The sequence below is a fragment of the Aquila chrysaetos genome, chromosome 4 (genome assembly GCF_900496995.4).
Source record: "Aquila chrysaetos chrysaetos chromosome 4, bAquChr1.4, whole genome shotgun sequence".
In the NCBI taxonomy this organism is placed as follows: domain Eukaryota; kingdom Metazoa; phylum Chordata; class Aves; order Accipitriformes; family Accipitridae; genus Aquila; species Aquila chrysaetos.
In genome coordinates, this window is record NC_044007.1 from 13,214,908 (window position 1) to 13,225,008 (window position 10,101).

Here is a 10,101-nt window from a genome sequence, read left to right on the forward strand (position 1 = left end):
TATTCTGCAATGCCCTCTCTCTGTCCAGCCAGATGTGCACAGCTGCCAGAATTCCTTTTGAGGCTCTTATCTCAACTGATTTGGAGACACATTGAGTATCCTCTGAATGACTCTTCTGGTCCTCATCGTTTGTCTGCCTGCACTTTTCCTGTTTGTTACCATAGAAGCACCAAAGATGATTGTGGACTTGGTACATAAGGCACTGTGTGAATTTGTTGCGCTCCTTGAACTGGAAGGTCTTGGTCCATACTAAATACACCAGATAGAACAGCATGGCAAGTGTGTGTCTTTCGATTTTGCTCCAGTTGCATAAAGAGTCAGCGGAAGAGCCAGGAATATGAAATCAAATGCTTCTAAAATGCTTCATCTTTCATTCCTACTGCTTTGTCTTGGCGACAGCTCCTCTCTCAACACAACTCGGTAATGTGGTGTTGCCAGTGACTTAATGAGAAACTGGACCTGTTCTTTCATTCTGTCATCGAGTTGTTGCATTAGGAAGACTGAGAGGCTTTAATATTCAGAATAGCATATTGTTTGCAATACAACATAAAATTCTTTCTGTGTTTATATATCACTGTGTACCTTCTCAGGGAGGAAGACTGCTTTGCCTTGATGGTTAAGGTAGTGAGTTGGAGAGATAGACAGTAATTTACAGTCTGAAGCTTCTGATATAAGAAGTCACCTAATGGCTTTGTAATCCTGTTCTGCATCCATAAAATGAAGATGATTCATATTCTCCCTTGTTCTGTGCTAGACTTAGGATGATGGATCAATTTGTACTTGCCGTAGTATGGCAGAGCACTAATTTTGGTGAAGATGTTATTAGCATTGCCATCACTTGCAGAGTAAATGGCTTTTCTTGTTTTGTGCGTCCCTAGATTCTTATTTTGCCATGGATGATAGTAACAGTGTGACTTGAAATTCAGAACTGAGTCTATTGTCATGATTTTATTAATTAAGTTAAATATGTAATATGTGCATATTAAGCAGAAGTACTTAACGTCTAAATGGTGATGATGTGCTCTTTTCTAGGATTGAAAAGATGAAAACACTTCAGCTGCTTGTATTTTTCAAGCACACTTTTTTGGTGATGAAAGGAGTTCTGTTCGCAGCAGTGGCTCACCCTTTTATCATCTGGAACATGATCTAGGAGGAGTGATTACAACACTTGTGAGCAAAAGTTGCATAAAAGGAGCTGTAACTGTGGGATGCTGGCAAAGCCTCTGGAGAATCTTGTTGATGTTGGAGGGGGAAGAAAAGTGATGATGAAACCTTAATTCTGGTGCCTGGAGGTGGTTCATTTTTTTGTTTTGTTCCCCCCCCACCCCCAAAGGACAAAGCCCTTGCAAAATGCCATTAGAGCTCAGATCAGCCCTTAAGGCCAAGTTTCTCTGGACTACTAACCAACCGTAAGTCACCCGTGATGAAGATCATGGCAACTGGAGGTGGTGTTTAAAATCAAAACCCCATCACAAGCAGTATTTTTGCATCTGAATGTTTACATTTAATTCTTAAAAGGGATGTGTATATTTAGGCCCTGGACTGGCCATGGATGAAAAGACAGGGGGTGGATCCCTGTATTAACGGTTTCATTGACTTGTTATTGTAACCAGAGGTGTTAGGATGCTGCCTGCACCAACCCTTGGGCTTGCCAAGCTGCTTGGTAAATCTCTTCACACTATAGAGTTCAGGTCACCTTGCAGTAGCTAGTTAAATATAGAAAGTTTCTTTGCAGTAATGTTTCTCTTTGCTTTCAAGTTAGTGTATCGGTTAGCTGTAGTTAACCCTAACAGACCCCTCAGCCTGTTTTAAAATCAAAACACCCTCACCTGCTCCAACTGGAAAGGGTGTTTGTAGCACTTGTCTTCATTAAGACTTACTTGCCTGGCAGCACTCAGTGTCAGTGCTGTAAAAACTCTAGCAGGCAATCGGGTACAAAGTTCATTCACAGTCACGAGAGGGGAGAAGACTAAGGGGTTTTCCTATTGCCTGTCCATCCCTGTGCAGTGGGGCAGGATGCTTCCCCTCTTGTATTAGGCTGGAGGGGCTACTGCCCTCTTGCAGTCTATATAGTGCCCGTCCTGCATAGTGCTGTTCGTGCCCATAGGAGAGGGTCTCGGATCAGTGCAGTCAAAACTGCTGAGGTTGCCTGATGCTTGGGCAGTGATGTGAGCTCATAGCCCCAAGTTGTGGGGAGCAAATACTGTGACAGAGGACACAACTCAGGTTAAGTCGTTGCTTCTTTTTTTTATGAAAATACAGTTTATGTATGGTGTTGGAGGTTGTGTGAGGTAGAGAAGCCTAAGGTACCAATTTTTGGAAAAAAATATTTTAAATCAGTAAGGAAGGGATCTAAACATGCTGAGAAATTGTTTTTTAACTGGACTTGAGAATGGGAAGAAAAAAATTATCAAGGATTTTTTTCATTGTCTGATCAAAGAATGTTTTTCTTTGCCTTTTGGGCTTTTTTGCCCAATATGGGCTCAGAAAGTGGCAGTCTCTGTTCAGGCTGCAAAGAACAGCAGTGCCCATCTCTGTCCTCATCTACTGAATCCTTAGCCCCACAGTGAGTGGAGGGGCAAGGTGAGACACTGGTTAGTATTTGTACCTGCAACTGGACTCAGCGGATAAGCCTTTTGCTAGAAGGAAGCCTTGAGCACGTGCCTGTGACACTGCTTTACCCGTCTTTTTAAGCAGTTGTTTGTTGACTCTGAACTGCCTGTGCTTATTGCTGTTACGAATTTAAGCAATTGCAAAAAGAAAATGCAATGTGTGCGCCTTGGGCATTGGCCTTGTTTGTTTTAGGGGCTCAAGCTAAGGACTTAACTGTAACTGATGTTAATGTTTCAGTATTTTCACTTAGGAGCTTTTACCTACAGATTAATTTTCTTAAAAGCTGATTCAAAGCCCAGATGCTATGACGGTTTGGTTTTTTTAATGTATAAACAAGTAGGAAAGTTAGTCTTGTCCTGTTCTCTGTTCTGTCTCGCCCTTCTTCCCCAAGGTATGTAATTTAAGATAAAAATCCAATTAATGTTGAAAAAGTACAGCAAAGGTTCTGGGGCAGCATCAAGAAGTTTGAAAACCCTGAAGCTTTATGCAACTGTGGCATACAGACCTTTTATTGTTCCTTCAGCCCTTGTGTTCTGTAAATTCAGAAGACAGATGAAATCTTGCAGGGACTGATACTCTTAGAAGATCCTGGTCAGAATCTATGATCAGGAAAGCAAAAATTTTGCAAGAGTTCAAACTTTTGCTGAAATTAGAAATGCTCTGGATTATGCAGTCCAGCAGTATTTACTTTTTTTTTCTACTCTACAGCTCTGTATTAGCAATATTCAAACCTGAGCGCAGTCTTCACTTGTTCATAGGGAAGGATGTGCTCCTCTCTAACTGTGTCAACGTCTGGTTTGGCTTTAGTAGTCCAAGGTGCATGCAGACAGGGGCAGAAGTTCTGCAGGGAGAACAGCACACCTAAACACACACAAAAAAATAATAAACTGTGGGAACTGAGTTAAGAGGAAGGAAAAGAGTGTCAGGTGTGACCTGACAGTCAGCTAACTTAATTTGACTTTCCTTAGTTGGCTGTGTTGAGCTGGTGGGTTTGCACAACCCAGAAGGGAGTAGGACAGACAAGGATGAAGATGGTGGCCAAATCGTTTTGACGAGGCCCTGGTTTGGCACCTCTTGGATACAGCCTTTCCCAGGGAGTTTCAGGGAAGCCTCTTGGGATGTAAACTGCTGTTTCTGAAGGCTGTAGAGGGGAAGGTAGCCCCTAATCTGAAAATAAAGGGGCACAACCTCTGTGCGTGCAGAGGAAAGGTTCCTAGCTGGAGAGCAGACTTGGGTGTGGTTGCAACGTGTGTAGGTTTCACTGGAATAGTATCAGAAAGAAATTGTGTGTGTGTGTGTGTGTAGGGGGACTTTTTGCAACATGATAGTATTTCATTTGGATGACACTGTGATGAGGATTAAATGCTTCAGGTTTTTATTTCTAAAATGACTTTTCAGTTAGTTTAGAAGATACAATGGGTTTTCTGTTTGCTTTTAGAGCTCTAATCAACCCTTAAAAGCTGAAATCAGAGCCTGCTATTTTGATTGGGGCAAAACACTTCTGCAGCCTTTGTTTCCAGAAGTGTTGTGGTGGTGGCTGTTCACTGCAATAAGTAAGAAATTGCTATTTGTGACTCTTGCCTGAGATGGGACTTGCATGTTGGAAAAAGGCCTAACTTGGATCATTGTCAACAGGTTTCTATCTCCTTTGCTCTGCCAGCAGGGAGTACCTGGAGAGGTTTAAGAACCTACAGCTTCTGGGCAGAGAGTTTCTGCATTCCAGGTGAAAGCTTCCTAGCATGTCTGCTGCTCTCATTGGGGTAGTTACAATATGATTTTTAGTTTTCCTGTATATTTTAGTTAGAGCAGTATTATTTCATTTAAATCTCCCTTCCCTCTTTTTGATCTGAAACTGCACTCAAAGAGTTAGGGCCAAATTTAATGTTTCACAAAAAGCACAGGAGGAAGAAGAGGGGATATTGTCAGCTCTGCTGCATCGTACCTGCACCTGCTGCCTGTGTTCTGCAGAGGCAGGGAAGACTTAGAGGAATTGTTGGATGCAACCTGCAAAATGTAAATCCTTATAAATTTAGAAAGCCTGAGCAGGCTGTAACAGGGACTCTTCATCCATTGCCTGCTGTGACAGCCATCGTATATAAAGAAGAGCTCCAAACCGTTTTCAGAAGTTGAGTCTTGATACTTAAAATCATGTGCCCAGTAGCAATATTGGTTTTATAGCAATTTATAATCTTTTCTTGCCTCCTCTGTTGGCTGTCATGCAGGCAGTAAATTACCAATCTCTCTCTTTTTTTTTTTTTCCCCCCCGTAGGTGATAACCAGTTTAATACCTCTTCCCTTGCTTACATCCATCTCTGTTTTCCAGATATCAGCTACTTGTTCTGTCAGATGGTCTGATGAATGTAACTAGTTAAACTCAGAGTAATTGTCCTCAAATGCCATGCGTGCTTTTGGAGCCTGCTGCTGCTATTTCAGAAGAAGAGATTTTGTGTTTTCTGTCTTACCCATTTTTTTTTTTCTAGCTCTGTTAAGTGAGTGTCTAATGAATTCTCCAAACCTCCTTGTTTCTGTTCCTCAGAGCCACTCCATGAAGACATGTGTGGGCTGTTTCGGGAGCAGAGGGGAGTGTGAAGGGCCATGGCAATGGCATGTCATTGCAGACATACCACTCTTCCCAAGCAGAGGGGAAGCTATCATTAACCAAACGGTGAGCTCTGCTTGCTTCTCACCTGGACTGCCTGACACTGGGAGTTCTCACCTGGGCTGTTGAGTCCTTGGACAGACCATTGCCTTCACAAGAAATGGATTTTGGGGGTTCACAGAGCCATCTGTTAAGAAACAGCTTTTCTTGTCTCTAACAATGCATTTTCCCCCTCTCTTGCACCCATCACTCTGTCCTTTTCAGATACTGAATAATTCAGTGTATGATTTTTTAAAGAAAAAAAGAAAAAGCAAGAACAATGATACAAGTTGATGCCATTTAACCTTCCTGGGCAAGGTGATAATAGCATTGAAGGAGAAAAATCCTCTATCAGAGGTGTACGTGGTGTGGTGTTATTGCACTTGAAGGTCTAGTAAATCTCCAAGAACTGTATCAGTCTAATTTCTTGAAAGCAGACAGATAACAATAGGCCCTACAGCTGTATTATTTGGTTGAGTAGCTAAGTGGATAGGGGAACGTTTTAGCTGGATGCAATCCCTGTGCTGAAGGATCTCAGATAGCTCTGTAGCTGCTATTAGAGCACAGCTCACCGGGACCAAATAATTACTGTATAATTTAATGCCAATACAAACAACATAAGCTAATGCGTTTGCTCCCCTATAGAAATGCTTTGTCCTCTAAATCTGCTCCTGCCAGTTCCTCAAAGTCGTCCTACAGCTTTCTGTGTCCCCTCGTGCATCTTAAATGAGATCAACAACTTCCTAGGCTGGCTCTAGTGGAGTGGCTCGCTCCACAGAGCTGCTCTCTGAAGCCGAAAGCAATGCAATCCTAAGGAAATCCTGCTGAGTAAGGAGAGTTTCTGTTAATGTGTAATCGAGTCCTGATAAGACCAGCTAATAAAGATAAGGTTCTCAACAAGTGGCACGGGACAATGAGCAGGGAAATGGAGTATGGAAAACTCCGTGATTAATCATGACCCCTGGCTGCATTGTTCAAAGAAAAAACCACCCGAAGAGGATGCGTGGGCATGTTACTGAAGGGGAGGGAAAGCAGGAGGAATCTAGGGAAAAAAGTAGCAAGCAGGAAAGCGACTGTACCTCTGTGACCATGAAGGCAGCACCCTGACCCTGGGGAAGGCTATCTAAGAATAGTTTAGTCTTGATGCTTCCATAGCTGCAAGGCCAGAGGGAATTCATCTTGAATATTCATCTCCCACTCGTATGGGTTGATTGGGTTTTTAATGCATGGAGATGGGCTTGTTCCTGCTCACTTTCTGTGGGGGCTTCGATGGAACAGAGGAGCTCGGGAGGAGCATGCTGCCCTGGAAGAGCCCATCGGCAAGGACTGGAGCAGCAGGGCAGGGCTATGCATCTCCCTCGAGCCAGAGCGAGGGGCAGGACAGCACATGGCATCTCCTTCGTATTTGGTGATCTTTAACTTGGCGCTGTTGCCACTGCCAAGACCACTCATGCTGGATATGCACCTTTCTGTGTTGCTGCTATTTTTTTAACCCAAGGTGTAAATTAATCTGTGGGCCACATCACTCGCTATCTGGTCTATAAAGCTTTGATCTTTTCCCCTTTCAGAGGAGTATCTTAGAATTGCAAGCTGTGTTAAAGTAAATGCTGAGAGGTAAGCTTACTTACTCTTAGATGTTCCTTGCTGGGCAGGGAGCGAATTGCAAACTCTATGTTGCCCAAATGAGGGCAATTCTGTGGACTTGCATTTATTTCTGAGTATGCCACTGTGTGTCAGGCTTCAGCTTTGCTACATGTTTGCCAGAAAACAGCCACTGACTGGTATTGCAACCCCAGTAAAGAGCTGGTGTGAATATGGGCGCGAAGGGAGAAGGCTGGAAGAAAGAAGTATATTGGTGCCCTGGATCTGCAAGCCCTCTTTCTGAATAGCAGCTGCAACAAATAGGATGTGGGCATAACTTTTTTTCCCCCACCCCTGTACATCTGTCTTACAACCTGAATGGTGATGGTTTTAAGAAGCTGGTAATCTGGGTCATATCTGAAGCATTGATCTAGCGTTGAATAAGCATAAGTGTCAATTAAGAAATTGCAATCTGCACATGATAATTCAGGAAGAACGTAATTCCAAAGAAGTGCTGATCTTTCTTGTCTGTCAGTTTGTTTCTTGGCTTGCTTAGGTACTCGTGGCTGTGGTTCAGGAGTAGCAAATTAAAATCGGTTATGCAAGGCATGGAAAGTAGGGCAGTTCTAGCTTGCATCAAGAAATGGATCGTAAAAGCCTGATAAGCTCTGAGTAGCCCTTATATTTAGTCTTATGCTTGTTACTTTTTTTTTTAAAAAATTATTGATGCTGCGAAGATGAATTAAGAACTTCAGTGTGCAGGATGCTGAGGAGACATTGGTTTTGGCTCTACTATCAAAGAACTGGGATGAGGCTCGCTGAGTATTGCTGGAAGAGCCTGTTAACAACAGGCCAGCAGGAGCTGTTCATGTGAAAACTGCCCCATGCCTGCGTCCTTCAGTTCTTTTGCAACTGTAGGTAAATCAGCAGCTTTTGCCAAAAAGTCAGGATTAGGAGGAGAGCTAGGAGTTATGACTCTGGCAGGCTTAGCCTGCAGATGGCTGCAAACAGTGGCTCTGGGAGAGGTGGGAATTGCTCTTTTTCAGAAGGGGTGTCAACACTACAGTGAAAATTTAAACACTGTGTGATTTTTTTTTTTTTTTTTTTTTTTTTTTTTTTTAGTGTAGTGAAGGTCAGTGTGGCAGTGTCTGCAGGTATCCTGAATTTCTCTCCTGCCAAAGGCCACCTGGAAGTTATTTGTGAGCAGAGGAGGAAAGCTTCAGTAACCTGTATGACTTCAGTTCCCAAGTCACTTGTATAAAAAGAAAATCTCCTTCTAAATGAATAAGGGGGAGGGGGATAAGAGACTCAAGAAAACAATTCAAACCCCTGAAAGGCCAAACATGTCATCAATAAGCCCATTCTGTGGCATGGCTTGCTGCTGCCCAGCTGAGGACAAAGCGCTGCAGACATCCTTTGGTGCCGTGTCCCCACTGCCGGCTCACTTGGAGAGAGGCGTACTTCATCTTTGTTTAGATGCTGAAATGCCCTTGAAAGCAAAATCCCCTGCGAGGAGGTGGTTTGGAGATAAATTTGCGTTTGGCAAAACCCTCTCTGCCATGGGGCTGTAATGTGCCACAGTGACGGTAGCTGGCACTCTGGGATGGTGCCTAACAAACACAATTACACCGCGGTGCTTCATGGCCAACGCTGATGCTCGGTCCAGTGTCCTTCCCTTGGATGGCATAAAATTGGTGTCTTTTGAGTCTGAAAAGAGAGCAGCACTGCCCAGGTTCAAGCGTAGGCCAAGTATGAAGAAAACAAAACAAAACCTCAGCGGCCTCCTGTGATTTAGACAAGCAAAACTCCCGCGCCGGAGGACAAAACTGCGCTCTTTGGATAAGCGCTTATCGTTCTTGAAGCTGGCACAGCAGAGCAGAGCAGCCCATGCTTCAAAAAGCAAAGTAATTAATTCTCCTTGCTCCCAGCCGCAGCAGTCTCCGTTGTGCAATGCTGCACCGCAACTGGGCATGGAGAAACTTTCTTTCCAATCAAAAGAAGTATTCATTTTTTTGCTCTGACACAGCAGGGTTGGTCTTCCTTTTAATATTACTGAAGACAATGTCTGCCTTGCCTTTCCATGACCTTCAGCGTGTGGCTTCGTGTTAAAATTTCCATCCCCCCACATTCAAACGCTGGCATTAAAAAGAAGAAGAAGAAAAAAAAAAAGATTAAAATTCCTTTTGTTTAAATCCCTAATAGGGAGCCTTAGAGCACGCTGCCCTTCAGACACGGGGATAGGGCTTGCCTTGTGCTCCTGGCTCTGGGTGGCTCACCTGGGCTCTGTTGGTGTCCTGGAGAGCAGGTCAAACCCACAGAGCCCCTGCCCCGACCCAGGTGCTCTCTGCCTGCTGTTTTGCCCAGCTGTGGTTGAAACCTGGTGGTAGCTGAATTTGGTCTGGAGAAAAGGTTTGAAGCTGTGCTTCTGGGGTACTTCTGCTCTCCCTCTGTATAATGGGGCTAACGATGCCAAAACCACTGGCATCCTATTTCTGTCACAGCTGCTCCAGAGGTGTCCCTCATTCTTAGCTTCACAGTGCCTATCTCCAACTGTGTCACAAGTAATAATTAATAACAACAGCAGTCAATCAAATTTAGTGCTGATTTAAATTCCTGGTTACAGGCAGCCTCCCTGGCTTTTCAGGGCCAGCTCCCCAGCTCAGAATCCTCCCCTCACCTGGAGGCAGTTTTGGGGGAGAGTATGGGGGGAACATGGCACTTCAGGTGAGGCAGCAACCAGTGGGGCTCAGCAGTTGAAGCTATGGCCAACCCAAGTGAAGGTAAATGTTCAAAAGTGCCTTGGGAGAACGGAGCGGAGCGGAGTTGTAGACAACAGACCATCAGAGAGCAGCCAAATAAGCGTGAATTTGTGTGAAACCCCAGCTACAATGAATAGGTGCTGGGGAAGATCCCTTTAGGAAGAGGTCTAACAGTTGGGTGATAAGACATGATGCTGCTGTTTGATGCATGTCTTGGGAGCATGTCGAGGCAGGAGGCAAGGTCAAGTATTTCCACCTCACTGGAGAACTGCATCGTCATTCACCAGCATTAGCTGGTGGCCCCAGCGCTGAGATGAGGGGGACCGCCAGCGTTAGAGGATAACAAAAAAGCAAAATATGTCAGATTCGAACATTTAGGTACAGATGTATGTTAAATGCCACCATGTGGCAAAATGCCTTTTGGTATTAGTGACTTCGTGTGAGCGGTTTGGAGAGGCCAAAGAGGCTGAATGGCTCTGTTGCTTTTGAGTTGAGGAGATAGTGATGTTC